Below are 20,405 nucleotides of genomic sequence, written 5' to 3'. Positions count from 1 at the left end.
TACACATTATATGCAGGTACTTTCTCTGTCCCTAGAGGGCTCACAATCTAAGTTTTTGTACCTGGGGCAATGGAGGGTTAAGTGACTTGCCCAAGGTCACAAGGAGCTATAGTGGGAACTGAACCCAGGTTGCCAGGATCAAAGCCCACTGCACTAACCATTAGGCCATTCCTCCACTCTATGTGATATACTACTTTGATATACTAATAGGTCTATTGTAAAGCTAGTAGGTGCTCTAGGCGACAACCCCCTCCCCCCAACCCCTGTCTCTTTCCTCACTCCCGGCAGACCACATCATAGGGCTCCCTCTCTTTCTCCCATCCTCCCGTCCCTTCCCTCTCCTCTCCCAACTGGACCAGCAGTCTCTATCTCTTCTCCTTCTTCTTCTCCCCCCCCTCCCCTACTATCTTCCCTTTCTTCTTCCCCTCATCTATTACTGCATGGTGAGCTGGAACAGGAATCGCAGAGCTACTGAAGGCTGCGTTGGAATACATGGGGACATGGCAGGTCTTCAGCATGTACGTGCCAGGGCCCAGGTCCCATGCATTCTGCCTGTGACTATTGAGAGTAAGGAATGCCCGGGCTGCCATTTGCCATCCCTCAAATCTTGGCACTGAAAGTGGCCACCTAAGTTTGCTTAATGGAAAGACCAGCCCTGTATATCAAATCTCATTAAACATTAAAGAATAAAAATCACCCCGACAGTGAAAATGGAAAAGGCACAGAATATACTCACACCTGTCCTCATCACAGGAGTAAATAACCATCATTCAGCCCTCAAGACCAAGAAACATTCAGCTTGGCCGTTGCTTCCTTCCGTTCCTCAGATAACAGTGTGTGTGGGGGGGGGGGGGGCTGGTTGTCAGAGTCAACCCCTGTGCATTAAACAGATCCACAACAGGGACAGCACTGAGGTTCCTGGGGTCAAATATCTTCTGTAATGACCAGAACAGATATACCGATCACAGCTACACCAGTGTGTGCGGCCAGTTAATCCACTGACCATCCATGTTCGATGCAGATTACAACACACTAAACACAGCTATAGAAACAGAAAAACATTGTAAAGACAATTAAAAATGATACAAAAATTCATAAAAACACACCACTAAAAATACCTTCTTATCCCCAACCTACTCACATAGCCGGTTCAGTTGAATTATCACTGCCCACCTCTACTAGCACCCTCTGCAAATATTCTATTCAATTCTTCCTTAGGAATCAGAAGGAAAGGCCACATTTTTAACGAAAGGACTGGTAATTCATTTCTAATTTTAGGTTGAAAGGAGCTGTTCCAGAGAGGAGCTGCTCTGCTGGTGTACTGCTATGGATTTACAGCCTGTCTCACTGACACAGACTACTCAATAATTACCGTGGATTCTTTTGGATTCGTATTAGATAAATGAAACCTTTATTAGAGGTGCTAAATTCTACAATGATTAAGATATATACAATGGTTAGCTGTATAAACAATCATTACATCACTGGTCTCTACATCTAAGCAATGCTAAGAGTTCTTAGACCAGGAAAAGAAGCAATACATACACTATACATACAACATCACTGGTCCTTACATCATCCAGGCTCTTATCATCAGCTGGGGGGGGCCATTACAGCGAGAGCCAGGAGCTTTTTAGGCCAGGAACAAGTCCTCTGCGCAGTACATACGTTACTCACAGATGAGCTCCCACTCTGCTGTAACAAGCCCGCCTTTTTATTAGGCTTAGAGCTCATGTTCAGAGCTAAGGAAAATTACAGAATGCTTCTCTGTTTAGGTAAACAAGCCATACTGTGGGAACGTGGTCACATGTTTTCCAAGTCCAGGTGGCCAGGCTGAACTTCTGAAAACAAGCACCATCCTCCCATTCACACACCAAATTAGTTAGAGCTGTGTCTTATCTTCTGCGTTCCAACTTATTTTCACACAAAGTTAAACAATCATTTTAAAACAGAATTACTTCTAATCAACAATACAGACCCTGAGTGCACTGGTCGGTCAAGACAGAGTTGAAAAACAATCTTTAAAATTCACTTGTATTACAGCCGGTGAAAGATCGGTTCCATGTGACCATACACCTGACCTCCCTGGGTGATGTTAAATGTTAATAAAGGTCTTGGCGGGGACACAATATCCTGCGGCCTGTGCTTTCAAGTCCAGGGTCTAATGTATTCAGATGCCATATCATGCAGGCTCTGAAATATCAATGTGGGATTTGAGTGGCAACAGTAAGACAATGAGATGCCTTCTGTGGGGGGGGGGGGGGGGGGCGGACACAATCCCATCTCTTATGGCCTGTGATGATCTTTGCTGCCACGTTTTGGACTAAGTGCAATTGCACAATGGTTCTTTTGGTATTCCCATAAAACGGCATTGCAGTAGTCTATGTGCACTGATGACACTGCCTGTATCACCATCCACAGATGTGACCTAGAAAGCTGGGAGCCAAATGCATCTAAATACATTAGTCCAACACTGACAATGCCAAATGCAACTACGAGGTCTGTGCTCTGAGATGAAGCAAACCAACAGCAGATGGCAACCCAGGCTAATCTTCAGAGCCGACTAGTAACAGTGTTATGGGGGTCTTGTCATCAAAAGGTGCCTCAAAACTGTGTAGAAAAGCATCAGTTTTATAAAGGCTACACAGGTGCTTCAGGGGGTCATTTGTACACAGAAAAGGTACAGGCAGGGAAGTCAAGCAGCTACTTTTATTCAAGCTTCATGTAGGTATTCCTGGGGGCAGAGGCAAAGTTGCAAGAGTCATGCAAGATGTACAGCAACAGGGGGTGGAGAACCAGAGCTCAAATCCCACTGCTGCTCCCTGTGACCTTGGGCAACTCACCTAACCCTCCGTCACCTCAGGTAGAAACTTAAATTATAAACCCTCTAGGGACAAGGAAAGGCCTCCTGAACCTGAATGTAACTCACCCTGAGCTAAATCAAACAGATCAATATTTATAAAACACCTGCATCATGAATAGTATTGCATTGTCTCTACTTTTGAACTATTAAACTCTTATTCTCTCTTTTCTCTCCTATTAAAAGATAAGGAGTTCCTTTTCTCTTTTCAATTTTTATTATAATGTAAATCGCTTTGAGTTTAACACTTACATATTATGGTATATCCAAAATAAACATAAATGTGTGGAGCAGCAATTTAGAAAGGACGTCCAAGTCAGTGCATTGCATCTGGACGTCCATTTCTCAGGTATCGTAGGACAGGATCTTGTTGCCATCTGCTGTTGGTTTGCTTCATCTCAGAGCACAGACCTCGTAGTTGCATTTATGAGCCCTGCAGGGACAGAAAAACACCTCCCGTGACTTCCCTTACTCCATCCAGTGGAGAACTGCTCAAACCGGACCACCTTTCTATACCCCGGATGTGCCAAGTACCAGGTCCAAATAGGCATGGCCTTCTTTTTAAATATGGGCGTCCCTTCACCTTCTATGATCGGAGTTGGACGTCCATGATCTTTGGCCCCTCCCTAATCCCAACCAAAACACATCCAGACCACACCCTCTTGACTCTTTGACCTACAGCAGTTTTCGAAGTCCATATCCTGGCTTTATAAAATCAGGATTTGGACGGTCACGTAGTATGAATATCTCCATGTCAGTTTTCACATGTTCAAAACAAGAATAAAATTTGAAAATAACCACCAGAGAGTACATGTCCAATTTACATCTCCTCAGAGCAGATGCAAATTTCTGTCAATATGTGTGTACGACTGGGTGTGGTTCTGCTTATACATTACACTCATATATCATATACTAATATATCACTAACCCCTATACAATATACTCATACATCACCGCTCCCTATACATTACTCTCATATATCAGTACCCCCTATATAATACTCTTAAATATCAGTACCCCATAAGAATATAAGAATAACAATACTGGATTAGACCAATGGTCCATCCAGCCCAGAATCCTGCTTCCAACAGTGGTCAATCCAGGTCACAAGTACCTGGCAGAAACCCAGTTAGTAGCAACATTCCAGAATCTCAAATAGTAACAACCTTCCATATAGAATCTCAAGTAATACCAACATTCCATGCTATCAATCCCAGGGCAAGCAGTGGCTTCCCCATGTCTGTCTCAATAGCAAACTATGGGTTTTTCCTGCAGGAATGTGTCAAAACCTTTTTTAAACCCAGATATGCTAACTGCTTTTACCACATCCTCGGACAATGAGTTCCAGAGCTTAACTATTCTTTGTGTGAAAAAAATATTCCCTCCTATTTGTTTTTAAAGAATGTCCATGTAGTTTCATTGTGTCCCCTAGTCTTTCCTCTTTCACCCATTCTACTCTACTCAGGACTTTGTAGACCTCAATCATACCCCCCTTCAGCCATCTCTTTTCTAAGCTGAAGAGCCCTAACCTCTTTCGCCTTTCCTCATATGGGAGGAGTTCCATCCCTTTTACCATTTTGGTCTTTCTTCTTTGAACCTTTTCTAATTCTGCTATATATGTTTTGGGATACAGCGACCAGAATTGAACGCAATACTGAGGTCGCACCATGGAGCGATACAGAGGGATTGCAATATTCTCGGTCTTATTTTGCATCCCTTTTCTAATAATTCCTAAGTAGAGAGGTGTGGTAGCCATGTTAGTCCACTCTTAAAGGTTATCAATAGAAATCAAACAAAATAAAACATGGAAAAGAAAATAAGATGATACCTTTTTAATTGGACATAATGTAATACATTTCTTGATTAGCTTTCGAAGGTTGCTCTTCTTCGTCAGATATTTCCGATCTGACAAAGAAGGGCAACCTTCGAAAGCTAATCAAGAAATGTATTAAGTTATGTCCAATAAAAATGGTATCATCTTATTTTCTTTTCCATGTTTTATTTTGTTTGATTTCTATTGATAACCTAATAATTCCTAACATCCTGTTTGCCTTCTTGGCCGCCACTGCACACTGGGCAAAAGATTTCAGTTTATTGTCTACAATGACACCTAGATCTTTTTCTTGAGTGCTGACTCCTAAGGTGGACCCCAGCGTCAGGTAACTATAATTTGGATTATTCTTCCCAATGTGCATCACTTTGCATTTGTCCACATTAAATTTCATCTGCCATTTGGATGCCCAGTCTTCCAGTTTCCTAAGGTCTTATTACAATTTTTTACAATCTGCATGCGATTTGACTACTTTAAATAGTTTTGTGTCATCTGCAAGTTGAATCACTTCACTTGTCGTTCTGATTTTCAGATCATTTATAAATATGTTAAATAGCACCGGTCACTTGAGGCATTCCACTTCACCCTCCTCCATTAAGAAAAATAGCCATTTAACCCCACCCTTTGTTTTCTGTCCAATAACCAATTCCTAATCCACTGACAGATATTGCCTCCTATCCCATGACTTTTTAATTTTCTCAGGATTCTCTCATGAGGAACTTTGTCAAAAGCTTTCTGAAAATCTAGATACACTACATCAACTGGCTCACCATTATCCACATGTTTATTCACACCTTCAAAGAAATTAAGCTAATTGGTAAGGCAAGACTTCCCTTAGCTGAACCCTTGCTGATTCTATCCCATTAAACTATGTTTGTCTATGTGTTCTGTAAAAAAAATTTTTATATAATACTTCCACTATTTTGCCCAGCATTGAAGTCAGGCTTACTGGTCTGTAATTTCCAGGATCACCTCTGAAAACCTTTTCAAAAATCGGCAAAGTCAGCACGGATTTAGTGAAGGGAAGTCTTGCCTCACCAATCTAATGCATTTTTTTGAGGGGGTAAGCAAACATGTGGACAATGGGGAGCCGGTTGATATTGTATATCTGGATTTTCAGAAGGCGTTTGACAAAGTGCCGCACGAAAGACTCCTGAAGAAATTGCAGAGTCATGGAATCGGAGGTAGGGTATTATTATGGATTAAGAACTGGTTGAAAGATAGGAAGCAGAGAGTAGGATTGCGTGGCCAGTATTCTCAGTGGAGGAGGGTAGTTAGTGGGGTCCCGCAGGGGTCTGTGCTGGGTCCGTTGCTTTTTAATGTATTTATAAATGACCTAGAGATGGGAATAACTAGTGAGGTAATTAAATTCGCCGATGACACAAAATTATTCAGGGTCGTCAAGTCGCAGGAGGAATGTGAACGATTACAGGAGGACCTTGCGAGACTGGGAGAATGGGCGTGCAAGTGGCAGATGAAGTTCAATGTTGACAAGTGCAAAGTGATGCATGTGGGTAAGAGGAACCCGAATTATAGCTACGTCTTGCAAGGTTCCGCGTTAGGAGTTACGGATCAAGAAAGGGATCTGGGTGTCGTCGTCGATGATACGCTGAAACCTTCTGCTCAGTGTGCTGCTGCGGCTAGGAAAGCGAATAGAATGTTGGGTGTTATTAGGAAGGGTATGGAGTCCAGGTGTGCGGATGTTATAATGCCGTTGTATCGCTCCATGGTGCGACCGCACCTGGAGTATTGTGTTCAGTACTGGTCTCCGTATCTCAAAAAAGATATAGTAGAATTGGAAAAGGTACAGCGAAGGGCGACGAAAATGATAGTGGGGATGGGACGACTTTCCTATGAAGAGAGGCTGAGAAGGCTAGGGCTTTTCAGCTTGGAGAAGAGACGGCTGAGGGGAGATATGATAGAAGTGTATAAAATAATGAGTGGAATGGATCGGGTGGATGTGAAGCGACTGTTCACGCTATCCAAAAATACTAGGACTAGAGGGCATGAGTTGAAGCTACAGTGTGGTAAATTTAAAACGAATCGGAGAAAATTTTTCTTCACCCAACGTGTAATTAGACTCTGGAATTCGTTGCCGGAGAACGTGGTACGGGCGGTTAGCTTGACGGAGTTTAAAAAGGGGTTAGATAGATTCCTAAAGGACAAGTCCATAGACCGCTATTAAATGGACTTGGAAAAATTCCGCATTTTTAGGTATAACTTGTCTGGAATGTTTTTACGTTTGGGGAGCGTGCCAGGTGCCCTTGACCTGGATTGGCCACTGTCAGTGACAGGATGCTGGGCTAGATGGACCTTTGGTCTTTCCCAGTATGGCACTACTTATGTACTTATGTACTTACAGTATGTACTTATGTACTTATGGCATTGCATTGGCCACCCTCCAATCTTCAGATACTATGGACGATTTTAATGACAGGTTACAGATCACTAACAGCAGATCAGCAATTTCATGATTGAGTTCTTTCAGTACCCTGGAGTGTACACCATCCAGTCCAGGTGATTTATCACTCTTTAACTTGTCGATTTGGGTCAGTACATCATCCATAGAGATTTCTTTCTGTCCCACCGGATCTTCATCTATACAATGCACTCGTATATCACTCCCTATACATTACACTCATGTATCAGTGGTATCAGGCGAGTTCCCACCCAGACAGATCCCACCGGACAGTTCTCACTACCAATTCCCCCTGAGACTATTCCCACCTAGGACAATTCCTCCCGGGACAATTCCCGCTTAAGGGGTCAATTCCCACCAAGGACTTTCCCCCTTATCATTTTCCACCCTCACTAGCCTTTTTTTTTTTTACTGACCATAGCTTATTTCTTGTATCAGGTCCCATAACGGCATCTGGAACAAGGAGGTTAGAGCCGTATACGGATGTACACAGAGGACGTATAATATCAGAATAACTTTTCATAGGTAGAGTAGTAATTTGTTATAAATTGTAATCAGTGCGTCATTTTGAGGGATTGAATTAGATTCAAACCTAGTTTGGGGGGGGGGGGGTTGAGGGACATGAGTTTGTATTATTTATTTATTTATTTACAACATTTAGATCCTGGATTAAACATGAATTAGGTTGAAACCTAGTTTGGGGGGGTGTGGGGGGCTTTGTCGTCCCCCCACACACACATGATCTGCATATCTGGAAGGGGAAAGGGATGTGTAAAAGATAATGTTGTGGGAGGATGAGTGGGTAATGCCCCCCCCCCCCCAAATGATCTGGAAGAGAAAAGGGAGGGAGATTACTTGCCTTGTGTGTTTTATATTTTTTGGCTTATGGGTGGTGGGAATTGCCCTCCCTGGTGTGGTGGGAATTGTCTAGATGGCAACTGACCTAGAACCGTATCAGTACCCCATGAATACACTCATGCATCACCACTCCCTAAACAATACACTTATATATCACTACCCCCTGTATAATACATCTATATATCAGTACTAACTATATCTTACTCAGACATCACCACTCCCTACACAATACAATAGGATTGGAGAGTGGGCTAGCAGTTAGAGCACAAGTCTTGACATCCTAGAGGTGGCCAGTTCAAATCCCACTGCTGCTCCTTGTGATCTTGGGCAAGTCACTTAAGCCTCCATTGCCTCAGGTACAAACTTAGGTTGTGAGCCCTCCTGGGACTGAGAACTATCCAATGTACCTGAATGTAACTCACCTTGAGCTACTACTGGAAAAGGTGGGAGCAAAATATAACTAAATTAATAAATAAAATGCACTCATACATCACTCTCTATACACTGCACTCATATATCAGTACCCCCACATCACAATCAGAAACATGACAGGAGATAAGGGTCTGCCCATCTCAGTAACCACTAACTCCTCCCACATGCCTGTCCCATGCTGTCTTAAATTCAGACACAGTCCTAGTCTCCACTGGGAGGCCATTCCACGTATTCACCAGTATCTTCTTAGATTCCTCCTGAGCCTATATTTCCTCTTAACTTCATCATGTGCCCTCTCATTCCAGAGTTTTCCTTCATTTGAAAAAGGTTCTCCTGTATATTAACAACACTGAGGTATTTAAACATCTTTATCCCCTCTCTCCTGCCTTTCTTCCAGCATATACATGTTGAGGGGTATAAGCCTATCCCAATATGCTTCATGACAGAGACCACTGACCAATTTTGTAGCTGCCCTCTGGACTGACTCCGTTCTGTTTATATCAGAAATATCTACTTACATTACACTCAGACATGGCCCTGCTGGGCTCTTCTTTTGTTACATGTTTGACTCAAACCGAGAAGCAATATCACAAGCCAATAGAACAGGTTGGAAACTAAGGCACTTCCATCTGTGTATCTCATCAGCCGAACAGCTTGGAAAAGAGGCTGAGGTCTACAAAATCCTGAGTGGTGTAGAACGAGTAGAAGTAAATCAATTTTTTACTCGTTCCAAAAGTAGAAAGACTAGGGGACACTCAAGGAAGTTACATGGAAATACTTTTTAAACAAATAGGAGGAAACATTTTTTCACTCAGCGAATGGAACTGTTTGCTGGAGGATGAGGTAACAGCACTTAGCATATCTAGGTTTAAAAAAGGTTTGGGGTTCTACATGGAAAGTTGCTACTCTTTGAGATTCTGCATGGAATCTTGTCACTCTTTAGGATTCCAGAATCTTTCTATTCCTTGGGGGTTCTACATGGAATGTTGCTACTCTTTGAGATTCTGCATGGAATCTTGTCACTCTTTAGGATTCTAGAATCTTCTTCTCTTTGGGGTTCTACATGGAATGTTGCTACTCTTTGGGATTCTGCATGGAATCTTGTCACTCTTTGGGATTCCAGAATCTTGCTATTCCTTGGGGGTTCTACATGGAATGTTGCTACTCTTTGAGATTCTGCATGGAATCTTGTCACTCTTTAGGATTCCAGAATCTTGCAATTCTTTGGGGTTCTACATGGAATCTTGTCACTCTTTAGGATTCCAGAATCTTTCTATTCCTTGGGGGTTCTACATGGAATGTTGCTACTCTTTGAGATTCTGCATGGAATCTTGTCACTCTTTGGGATTCCAGAATCTTGCAGTTCTTTGGGGTTCTTCATAGAATGTTGCTACTCTTTGGGATCTTGCCAGGTACTTGTGACCTGGATTGACCACTGTTGGAAACAGGATACTGGGCTTGATGGAGCATTGGTCTGACCTAGTATGGCTACTCTTATGTTGTTATGTGCAACCATGTGTATGCACAGATTATATGTGTCTACTTTTACAGAGTTGGAAAGCAGGTATTCCCAGTGTCTAGTTTGTCTGAAGCAACATGCACACATTTTATAAAATACCTTTGCAAATATACAGAGCCTGCACTGATAGCTGCATCTTTCTTTGGAGCAAGTATACATTTGCTACAGGGCGCCAGATCTGGGGTCTATTTCATAAAGGTACACAAGGGCTTAAATTGCCTTTACAGATTAGACTTAAAATAGGCAGCATTTTGGACTTCTCCCAGAGATATCTCATTATAAAACCAAGCACTACATTGTGACTGCATCAGCCATGTTCACAGTAGCCCTTATATGACTCTCTTGCTTCTCACATCATCTGTGTCCTTTTGTCCTTTACTGGAAATGTTATCATATGCAAACAGTCAATAAAGTACTGTTTAAGTAACTGGTATGTTCCATCGGCATCTTTTCAAAGGACCTGAAAGCTTCATGAAAAAAACCGAATGAATGTTCTGTTCCAGCAGGGATGAGGCAAGACTTTCCTTTCTGCCAAAACAGAAACGCTACAAAATTTATAGAAAAAACACTGGGCCCAATATTTCAAAAGATGTAGCTGTCAGAACCAATGACAACCACATACAGTGGGGGAAATAAGTATTTGATCCCTTGCTGATTTTGTAAGTTTGCCCACTGACAAAGACATGAGCAGCCCATAATTGAAGGGTAGGTTATTGGTAACAGTGAGAGATAGCACATCACAAATTAAATCCGGAAAATCACATTGTGGAAAGTATATGAATTTATTTGCATTCTGCAGAGGGAAATAAGTATTTGATCCCCCACCAACCAGTAAGAGATCTGGCCCCTACAGACCAGGTAGATGCTCCAAATCAACTCGTTACCTGCATGACAGACAGCTGTCGGCAATGGTCACCTGTATGAAAGACACCTGTCCACAGACTCAGTGAATCAGTCAGACTCTAACCTCTACAAAATGGCCAAGAGCAAGGAGCTGTCTAAGGATGTCAGGGACAAGATCATACACCTGCACAAGGCTGGAATGGGCTACAAAACCATCAGTAAGACGCTGGGCGAGAAGGAGACAACTGTTGGTGCCATAGTAAGAAAATGGAAGAAGTACAAAATGACTGTCAATCGACAAAGATCTGTGGCTCCACGCAAAATCTCACCTCGTGGGGTATCCTTGATCATGAGGAAGGTTAGAAATCAGCCTACAACTACAAGGGGGGAACTTGTCAATGATCTCAAGGCAGCTGGGACCACTGTCACCACGAAAACCATTGGTAACACATTACGACATAACGGATTGCAATCCTGCAGTGCCCGCAAGGTCCCCCTGCTCCGGAAGGCACATGTGACGGCCCGTCTGAAGTTTGCCAGTGAACACCTGGATGATGCCGAGAGTGATTGGGAGAAGGTGCTGTGGTCAGATGAGACAAAAATTGAGCTCTTTGGCATGAACTCAACTCGCCGTGTTTGGAGGAAGAGAAATGCTGCCTATGACCCAAAGAACACCGTCCCCACTGTCAAGCATGGAGGTGGAAATGTTATGTTTTGGGGGTGTTTCTCTGCTAAGGGCACAGGACTACTTCACCGCATCAATGGGAGAATGGATGGGGCCATGTACCGTACAATTCTGAGTGACAACCTCCTTCCCTCGGCCAGGGCCTTAAAAATGGGTCGTGGCTGGGTCTTCCAGCACGACAATGACCCAAAACATACAGCCAAGGCAACAAAGGAGTGGCTCAGGAAGAAGCACATTAGGGTCATGGAGTGGCCTAGCCAGTCACCAGACCTTAATCCCATTGAGAACTTATGGAGGGAGCTGAAGCTGCGAGTTGCCAAGTGACAGCCCAGAACTCTTAATGATTTAGAGATGATCTGCAAAGAGGAGTGGACCAAAATTCCTCCTGACATGTGTGCAAACCTCATCATCAACTACAGAAGACGTCTGACCGCTGTGCTTGCCAACAAGGGTTTTGCCACCAAGTATTAGGTCTTGTTTGCCAGAGGGATCAAATACTTATTTCCCTCTGCAGAATGCAAATAACTTCATATACTTTCCACAATGTGATTTTCCGGATTTAATTTGTGATGTGCTATCTCTCACTGTTACCAATAACCTACCCTTCAATTATGGGCTGCTCATGTCTTTGTCAGTGGGCAAACTTACAAAATCAGCAAGGGATCAAATACTTATTTCCCCCACTGTAAGTCTTTTTCTTAAAAATATCTGCCCCAGTTGTACCCATCGTTTTATGTATAGACAGTGCCACCAGAGAACTAAGCGTAAAACTTACATGCAGACCAGGAGGAGGCAGCTTGGGGCAGGCCAGGGCTGGGAATGAAGTGATATGTGGAGGTGACTATGATAAAATGAGGAAAATGCTTAAAAAGAAACTAGAAGGATTTGCCGTAAAGGTTAGAACTTTAAATCAGCCATGGACACTAATTAAAAATACCATTTTGGAAGCACAGACTAGATGTATTCCACCACGTATTAACAAAGGCAGCCAGCATGGTTAAAAGGTGAACTAAAAGAAGCTATTACAACCAAAAGACCATCCTTCAAAGAATGGAAAAAGGATCTGAATGAAGAAAATTTAGAAGAAACATAAGCACTGGCAAGTTAGATACACAGCATTGATAAAGAAGGCTAAAAAGAATATGAAGAGAAACATGCCACAGACGGAAAAACTCACAGTAACAACGTTTCCAGGTAGATCAGAAGCAGAAAGCCTGTGAGGGAATATTCAGCGTGATGGGCCCCCAGCTCTGGAATGCTGTCCCTTTAGCTCATCGATTAGAAATTTCAAAGCCCAATTTAAGACTTACCTATCTGCCAAGGATTTTGATCTTGACAATGCCTCACTGCCTACTTGCCTAGCATAGGTTCCTTAATTGTGTCCAACCTCTCCGACCTCTTCATCTTCTCCTTTCCTGACTTCCTCTCCCCCCTACCTGATACTTTTCATGGGCTTCCCTTTCCTTTACCTTCTCTCTTTTTTTTATTTTATGGAGTTCCTTTCTGTTTCCATCATTAGTTATTGAATTTGTACTGTAAATCACCCTGATGGACCCCTCCCCAGAGCGGTATATCAAATCAACTAATAAACTTGGAAACTATTCAAGCTTGTTAACACACATGTGGACACACATTGCAGGAAGACCTTTGGAAACTGGAAGACTGGGCATCCAAATGGCCAATGAAATTTAATGTGGACAAATGCAAAGTGATGCACTTTGGGAAGAACAGTCCAAATCATAGTTGCCTGATCCTAGGGTCCACCCTTGGGGGTCAGCAACCAAGAAAAAGATCTACCTGTCATTATAGACAATACACTGAAATTTTCTACCCAGTGTGCGGCGGCGGCCAAAAAAGCAAACAGGATGCTAGGAAATTATTAGAAAAGGGATGGTAAATAAGACCGAGAATACTATAATGCTTCTGTGTCGCTCCATGGTGCGACTACACCTTGAGTATTGTGTTCATTTCTATAACGGAATTAGAAAAGATTCAAAGAGTGACCAAAATGACAAAGGAAATGGAACAGCTCCCAAATGAGGAAAGGTTAAAGGGGTTAGGTTAGCATGGAAAAGAGACGACTGCGGTGAGAGTGGAGTGGAGGAGTGGCCTAGTGGTTAGGGTGGTGGACTTTGGTCCTGGGGAACTGAGGAACTGAGTTCAATTCCCACTTCAGGCACAGGCAGCTCCTTGTGACTCTGGGCAAGTCACTTAACCCTCCATTGCCCCATGTAAGCTGCATTGAGCCTGCCATGAGTGGGAAAGCACAGGGTACAAATGTAACAAAAAATAAATTGAGGTCTATAAAATCCTGAGTGTGTAGAACAAGTAGAAGTGAATCAATTTTTTACTCTTTCAAAAAGTACAAAGACAATGAAATTATATGGAAATACTTTTAAAACAAATAGGAAGAAAAAATTGTTCACTCAATGAATAGTTAAGCTCTGGAACTGTTTGCCGGAGGATGTCGTAACAGCAGTTAGCATATCTGGGTTTAAAAAAGGTTTGGACAAGTTCCTGGAGGAAAAATCCGTGAGTCTGTTATTGAGATGGACACGAGGAATGCCACTGTTTGCTCCGGGATTGGTAGCAGGGAATGTTGCTACAAACTGGGCCAGGTACTTGTGACCTAGATTGGCCACTGTTGGAAACAGGATAGTGGGCTGGATGGACCGACCATTGGTCTGACCCAGTATGGTTATTCTTACGTTCCTAATAGTTAGTGCAGGGGCGCACAATGTTTGTCGACTTTTACAAAATTAGGGGGTTTATGTCTAACTTTACTCTTTCTTTCAATTGTATTTGTGGTTAAACTGTTTTATTTACTTTATTTGTATGTGCTCAGATTCCTTGTCATATAAGAGTTTTTACAAATGCTGGATTAAATTAAATTATGCATGGAATTATGTTCAAATTATCATCCTTTAGCCAGTTTACTTTTCTTTTTTTGACTCTGTAGATCAATTTCAACATCATCTGGAGGCATTTTGTCTCTTGGATAGTTTTTAGCGTAACATTAATCTAAATTCTAACTTAAATCAGGAAGAAATGGGAGAGTGTAGTGCAAATAGCATTTTATGCTAAATAGTTTATTTATTTATTTGTGACATTTATATCCCACATTACCCAAACAAGTTTGAGTTCAATGTGGCTTACAATAAACAGTATAGGATACATAACAAAGAATAATGCATAAGAAAGCAATTTGTGGTAAGAATCCAATTTTACAATATAGAGGGGCATAATCGAAAGGGACGCCCATGTTTTGTTCAGGACGTCCTCGCAAAACGTCCCCATCCAGGGGCGGGGAAACCTGTATTTTCGAAACAAGATGGACATCCATCTTTCGTTTTGATAATACGGTCAGGGACGTCCAAATCTTGAAATTTAGGTCGCCCTTAGAGATGGTCATCCCTAGACGTGGTCGTTTCTGATTTTTGGCAATAATGGAAACCAAGGACACCCATCTCAGAAACGATCAAATGCAAGCCCTTTGGCCATGGGAGGAGCCAGCATTTGTAGTGCACTGGTCCCCCTGACATACCAGGACACCCTAGGGGGCACTGCAGTGGACTTCAGAAAATGCTCCCAGGAACATAGCTTGTATGCTGAGCCCCCCAAATCCCCCCTAAAATTGTACACCACTACCATAGCCCTTACAGGTAAAGGGGGCACCTAGATGTGAGTACAGTGGGTTTCTGGTGGATTTTGGAGGGCTCGCTGTTTCCTCCACAAACGTAACAGGTAGGGAGGGGGATGGGCCTGGGTCCGCCTGCCTGAAGTGCACTGCACCCACTAAAAATGCTCCAGGGACCTGCATACTGCTGTGATGGTGCTGAGTATGACATCTGAGGCTGGCAATCAATATTTTTAAAGATGTTTTTGAGGGTGGGAGGGGGTTAGTGACCACTGGGAGAGTAAGGGGAGGTCATCCCCGATTCTCTCCGGTGGTCATCTGGTAATTTCGGCCACTTTTTTGTGCCTTGGTCATAAGAAAAAAAGGACCAGGTAAAGTCATCCAACTGCTCGTCATGGACACCCTTTTTTTTTTTTTTCAATTATGGGTCGAGGACGTCCATGTGTTAGGCATGCCCAAGTCCCGCCTTCGCTACACCTCCGATACACCTCCTTGAACTTTGGCCGTCCCTGCGGCGGAAAGCAATTGGGAACGTCCAAAATCGGCTTTCGATTATACCTACCGATTTGTGTCGAAAGATGGGCGTCCTTCTCTTTTGAAAATGAACCTGTTAGTATCATAAACATACTGGGATAACTATGGATATTTAGAAAATCTATTATGAATGAGAAATTGTACATGAAGCAAAGAGAAGGTTAATGGTAAAGAGAGCAATAACCAATTCAGATAATAATTAGTTGTTTGAGATATGGTCGTTCTTTGTGAGGGTTTCTTTGAATAGGAACGATTTGAGGATTTTGCGGAATCTAATATATTCCTGTATATTTCTTATTTGGTTCCTAGGGAAGTGAAGTCTGCAGAGTGGACAGTTTTGTAGATCACGTTTTTGCAATTTGGGAGGTGTAGTCTGAGGGGTGGTTCTATGGAAAAAAATAATTAAAGCACTCATTAAAGGTCATGACATTGAAACTCATGTCTGCCAAGTTTAATTTTACTTCATTTTTTGTTCCAGATAAACTGCTTAAACAGAGACCCGAATCTAAAATTGCCTGGCAAATAAAGTGAATTGTTTAAGGGGTGTTTATCACCTCCCCAGGAATATGGAGCACTGCCAGACCAAACTTGTTTTCCCTTTGACTTTGTTTTTAGGACTTTGTCTCATAAAAGCACAGCTGGGTGCATGTGAAAGGGAACCCAGAAATTCTGAAATATTCAACTGAAAGCTAATAAAGGCAGGTTAAGTGCCATCACCGTAAAGAGGTAAAGGTGGTCTCCTGTATGCAAGTACCAAGGCATGAATGACTTCTGGGGGTCACCACTGTATGATGGTTTCTTGGCAGGGTGGTTTGCCATTGCCTTCCCCAGTCATCCCCAGAGTCTATTCTGTTCAATGCACATCTTTCTTCATGGTCAGAGACAAAGCCCCCTCATCCAATCCCTTGTATGGAAAAGGAGCCCCCGCTAACCCCAGCAAGATATCCCTAGTGTCCTGTTACTCCTGCCATGGCGGCTCCTTTATTCAAATGACACCACTTCAGCCCTAGTAATAGTCTGTGGCAGAAACGCTCTCATATGTGTCTGTACAAAGAAAGCATTCTGGAACTTATTTCTTTATTTATTGCACTTGAATCCCACATTTTCCCAATTATTTGCAGGCTCAATGTGGCTTACAAAGATCTGTTATGGCATCGCCATTACAGTGTAGAAAGATACAGTTGGTGTTACAGAGAGATCAAGGATGATAGAGAAGAACTAAGCAGTTATAGAAAGACGTCAATCAGAGTCATGATGGAGCGGTGAAGTGTTGTAGTTAAGGGATCTCGTGGTAGGCCTTGTTGAAGAGATAGGTTTTCAGAGATTTGCGAAAGTTAGTTATATCATTGATTGTTTTCAATTTTGTTGGCAGTGCATTCCACAGCCGTGTGTTCATGTAGGAAAAGCTGGTCGCATGTGTTAGTTTGCATTTTAATCCTTTACAGCTGGGGAAGTGTAGATTAAGAAATGTGCGGGCAGATTTTTTAGCATTTCTAGGAGGTAGGTCAACAAAGTCTAGCATGTAGGTCGGGGCATCTCCGTAAATGATTTTATGAACTATCGTGCATATCTTGAACGTGATTCGTTCTTTGAGTGGGAGCCAGTGCAGATTCTTTCTTAGGGGTTTTGCACTTTCATATTTTGTTTTTCCAAATATGAGTCTGGCTGCGGTATTCTGGGTTGTTTGAAGTTTCTTGATAGTCTGTTCTTTGCAGCCTATGTAGAGTGCGTTGCAATAGTCCAGGTGGCTTAGTACCATTGATTGTACCAAGTTGCGAAAGATGGATCTAGGAAAGAAAGGTTTTACTCTTTTAAGTTTCCACATGGAGTGAAACATCTTCTTAGTTGTATTCTTCACGTGGTTATCAAATGTGAGATTTCGATCAATGGTGCCTCCGAGAATTTTCAGTGTATTATGATTAATAAGACAATTGCTCCCTTTTGGGAAACATGAACTCCGAGCACTCTACCAAAACACTCATCCACACCCTTGTCACCTCTCGTTTAGACTACTGCAATCTGCTTTTTGCTGGCCTCCCACTTAGTCACCTCTCACCTCTCCAGTCGGTTCAAAACTCTGCTGCCCGTCTCATCTTCCGCCAGGGTCGCTTTACTCATACTACCCCTCTCCTCAAGACCCTTCACTGGCTCCCTATCCGTTTTCGCATCCTGTTCAAACTTCTTCTACTAACCTATAAATGTACTCACTCTGCTGCTCCCCAGTATCTCTCCACACTCGTCCTTCCCTACACCCCTTCCCGTGCACTCCGCTCCATGGATAAATCCTTCTTATCTGTTCCCTTCTCCACTACTGCCAACTCCAGACTTCGCGCCTTCTGTCTCGCTGCACCCTACGCCTGGAATAAACTTCCTGAGCCCCTACGTCTTGCCCCATCCTTGGCCACCTTTAAATCTAGACTGAAAGCCCACCTCTTTAACATTGCTTTTGACTCGTAACCACTTGTAACCACTCGCCTCCACCTACCCTCCTCTCTTCCTTCCCGTTCACATTAATTGATTTGATTTGCTTACTTTATTTATTTTTTGTCTATTAGATTGTAAGCTCTTTGAGCAGGGACTGTCTTTCTTCTATGTTTGTGCAGCGCTGCGTATGCCTTGTAGCGCTATAGAAATGCTAAATAGTAGTAGTAGTAGTAGTAGTAGTTGTTGGATTACTGTATTATATTTGGGAATATCAAGAAAATAATTACATCCCACTGAATTTAGTAGTGAGCAGGTAACTTTGCCAGAGCTGCGTTCATAGAGTTAGTTTCTCATACAGTTTGAGGATGTCAAAATACAAACAGAGCAGTTCGATACGTCACTAGAGGAAACAGTCCAGTAATGGTTGATGATGATGCTACTTGGGAATAGATAGGATTTTAACTTTTTCCGAAAGGTAATGAAACTGTTATCAGTTTTTATAAAAATAAGGATGGAGTTCCTAACACAGGGAAAAGAGAGCTATATATCTTCCAAAATCGAATGCCCTTGTAGAACGGAGAAGACAGAAACAGTTGATCTTTTCATCTATCAGATTGAGACATACAGAATGATGATACATTACTCAACAGATTAGGTGCGATGCCAGGTAGAATTTGAAAGACTATATAAGCGGCTTTGAACCTGATTCTCTCAGCTTATAGGAAGCCAGTGCAGTTTGGCACGGCACAGTGAAACACTACTGTATCTATTCAGTTTGAAAATCAGTCGAGCTGCAGTGTTCAGAATTACTTGTAGTTTCTTCGGATGTTGAATCTTAATACCAAAAAATAGGATGTTACAGTAGTCTAGATGTGGCAGAATCAGAATTTGGACCAGCATTGAGAAGGCTTTCTTGTTAAAAAATGATCTAAGTAATCTCAGATGTCTCATTTTAAACAGAATTTTCTTCCATAGATGATTAATGTGGGCAGAGAGTGATAAGGAAGAATCAAGAAGTACTCCAAGAATTCAAGCTTCAGAATCTACCGTGAAAGTTTTATCCAGTGCATATTTTCTAGCAAAAAAGGTGCCAGTACTCAAATGCTGGGCCACTCTTCAGGGGTGGGGTGATTACTGAGGGACCCACCTCACAATAGCCAGACCCCCTGCAACCAGTCACAGAATCTATGGCAAGGCAGAGTTGGAGTGTAGAGCCTGAGCTCTTTCATTAAAACTTGTGGTCCATGGGTCAATTTTAGCAGACAATGGAAAAGGTGCCGGTACTCAGTACCCCCAAGTACCCCCTCAAAAAAAGCCCTGGTTTTATCATTACACAGTGTTGTTGAGGTTGGGACTTCAATCCCCTGTTTTCGGAACCACGGGATCTTGGTTTTTTTGTGTGTTTCAGTTTAGTTTGTTTATCAGTGCCCAATTCTGGATAGAAGTTATCCCAGCTGTTACAGTCTGGGTTAGATTGTGGTGTGAAGGATGTATTGGGAGAAGAAGCAGAATGTCGTGAATGCAGGATAACAGCAGTTCGCTTAGTACCAAGTGTATTGTGTCCAGACAGGAGTGGGACAGTTGGCTTCTGTTTGAAAGGAATTTGCTAAACAATTTGTGAATCCAACCGTTAAGAAACATTACGTGATCGACTGCATCAAATGATGCCGAAATATTGAACTGGAGCAAGATTACCTGATCACCTTTACATAGGTGTTGTTCAACGTACGTAGTTAGAACAAGCAATAAGGATTCTGTACTATGCACAGCCCTGAAGCCGAATTGTGTCCAGTGTAGAATAGAAAATTTCTCCAGATATGACGCAAAATGCTTACTAACATAGGTTTCCAGCATCTTTGTGAAAAGGGGTATATTACCCACTGGGCGGTAGTTTGCCGCCGATGTTATGTCTAATCCAGAGGCCTTCAGCAAAGGTGTAAGAACAATTTTGGCCATGTCTAGAGGAAGGAAGGCCATTTCTAAAAGCCTGTTAAGGCTAGCCATTAACCATTGAACTAACTTAATCGGAATAGTTATGGGAAATGTGTTTTATGAATAAAGGGATAGTAACGGCAAGAAAAATGAATAAAGGAGTTAAAAAGAAGATAAATTAATTATATGGGCATTTGGAATTAATTTAAAATTTGGCATGTATGAAGGAATGAGTGTTGAAAAGGAATATTTAAAATTAATGAAAAGAATGCTTGGAGAGAGGGGATTGGTGGAAAAGGCAAGAGTGGGAAATCTGTTTGGAATGTTGGGCGGGAGCGTTGTGTTGGGCAGAGGGAGGTTGGGTGGTGGTTGGAGGGATGTGTGGTGGTAAAAGGGGTAATTTTTCTGAGAACTCTCCCTGCCCAACCATG

This window comes from Microcaecilia unicolor, chromosome 12, assembly GCF_901765095.1.
Source record: "Microcaecilia unicolor chromosome 12, aMicUni1.1, whole genome shotgun sequence".
In the NCBI taxonomy this organism is placed as follows: domain Eukaryota; kingdom Metazoa; phylum Chordata; class Amphibia; order Gymnophiona; family Siphonopidae; genus Microcaecilia; species Microcaecilia unicolor.
The sequence above is the reverse complement of the archived record's forward strand: the minus strand, read 5'-3'. Positions refer to the sequence as shown.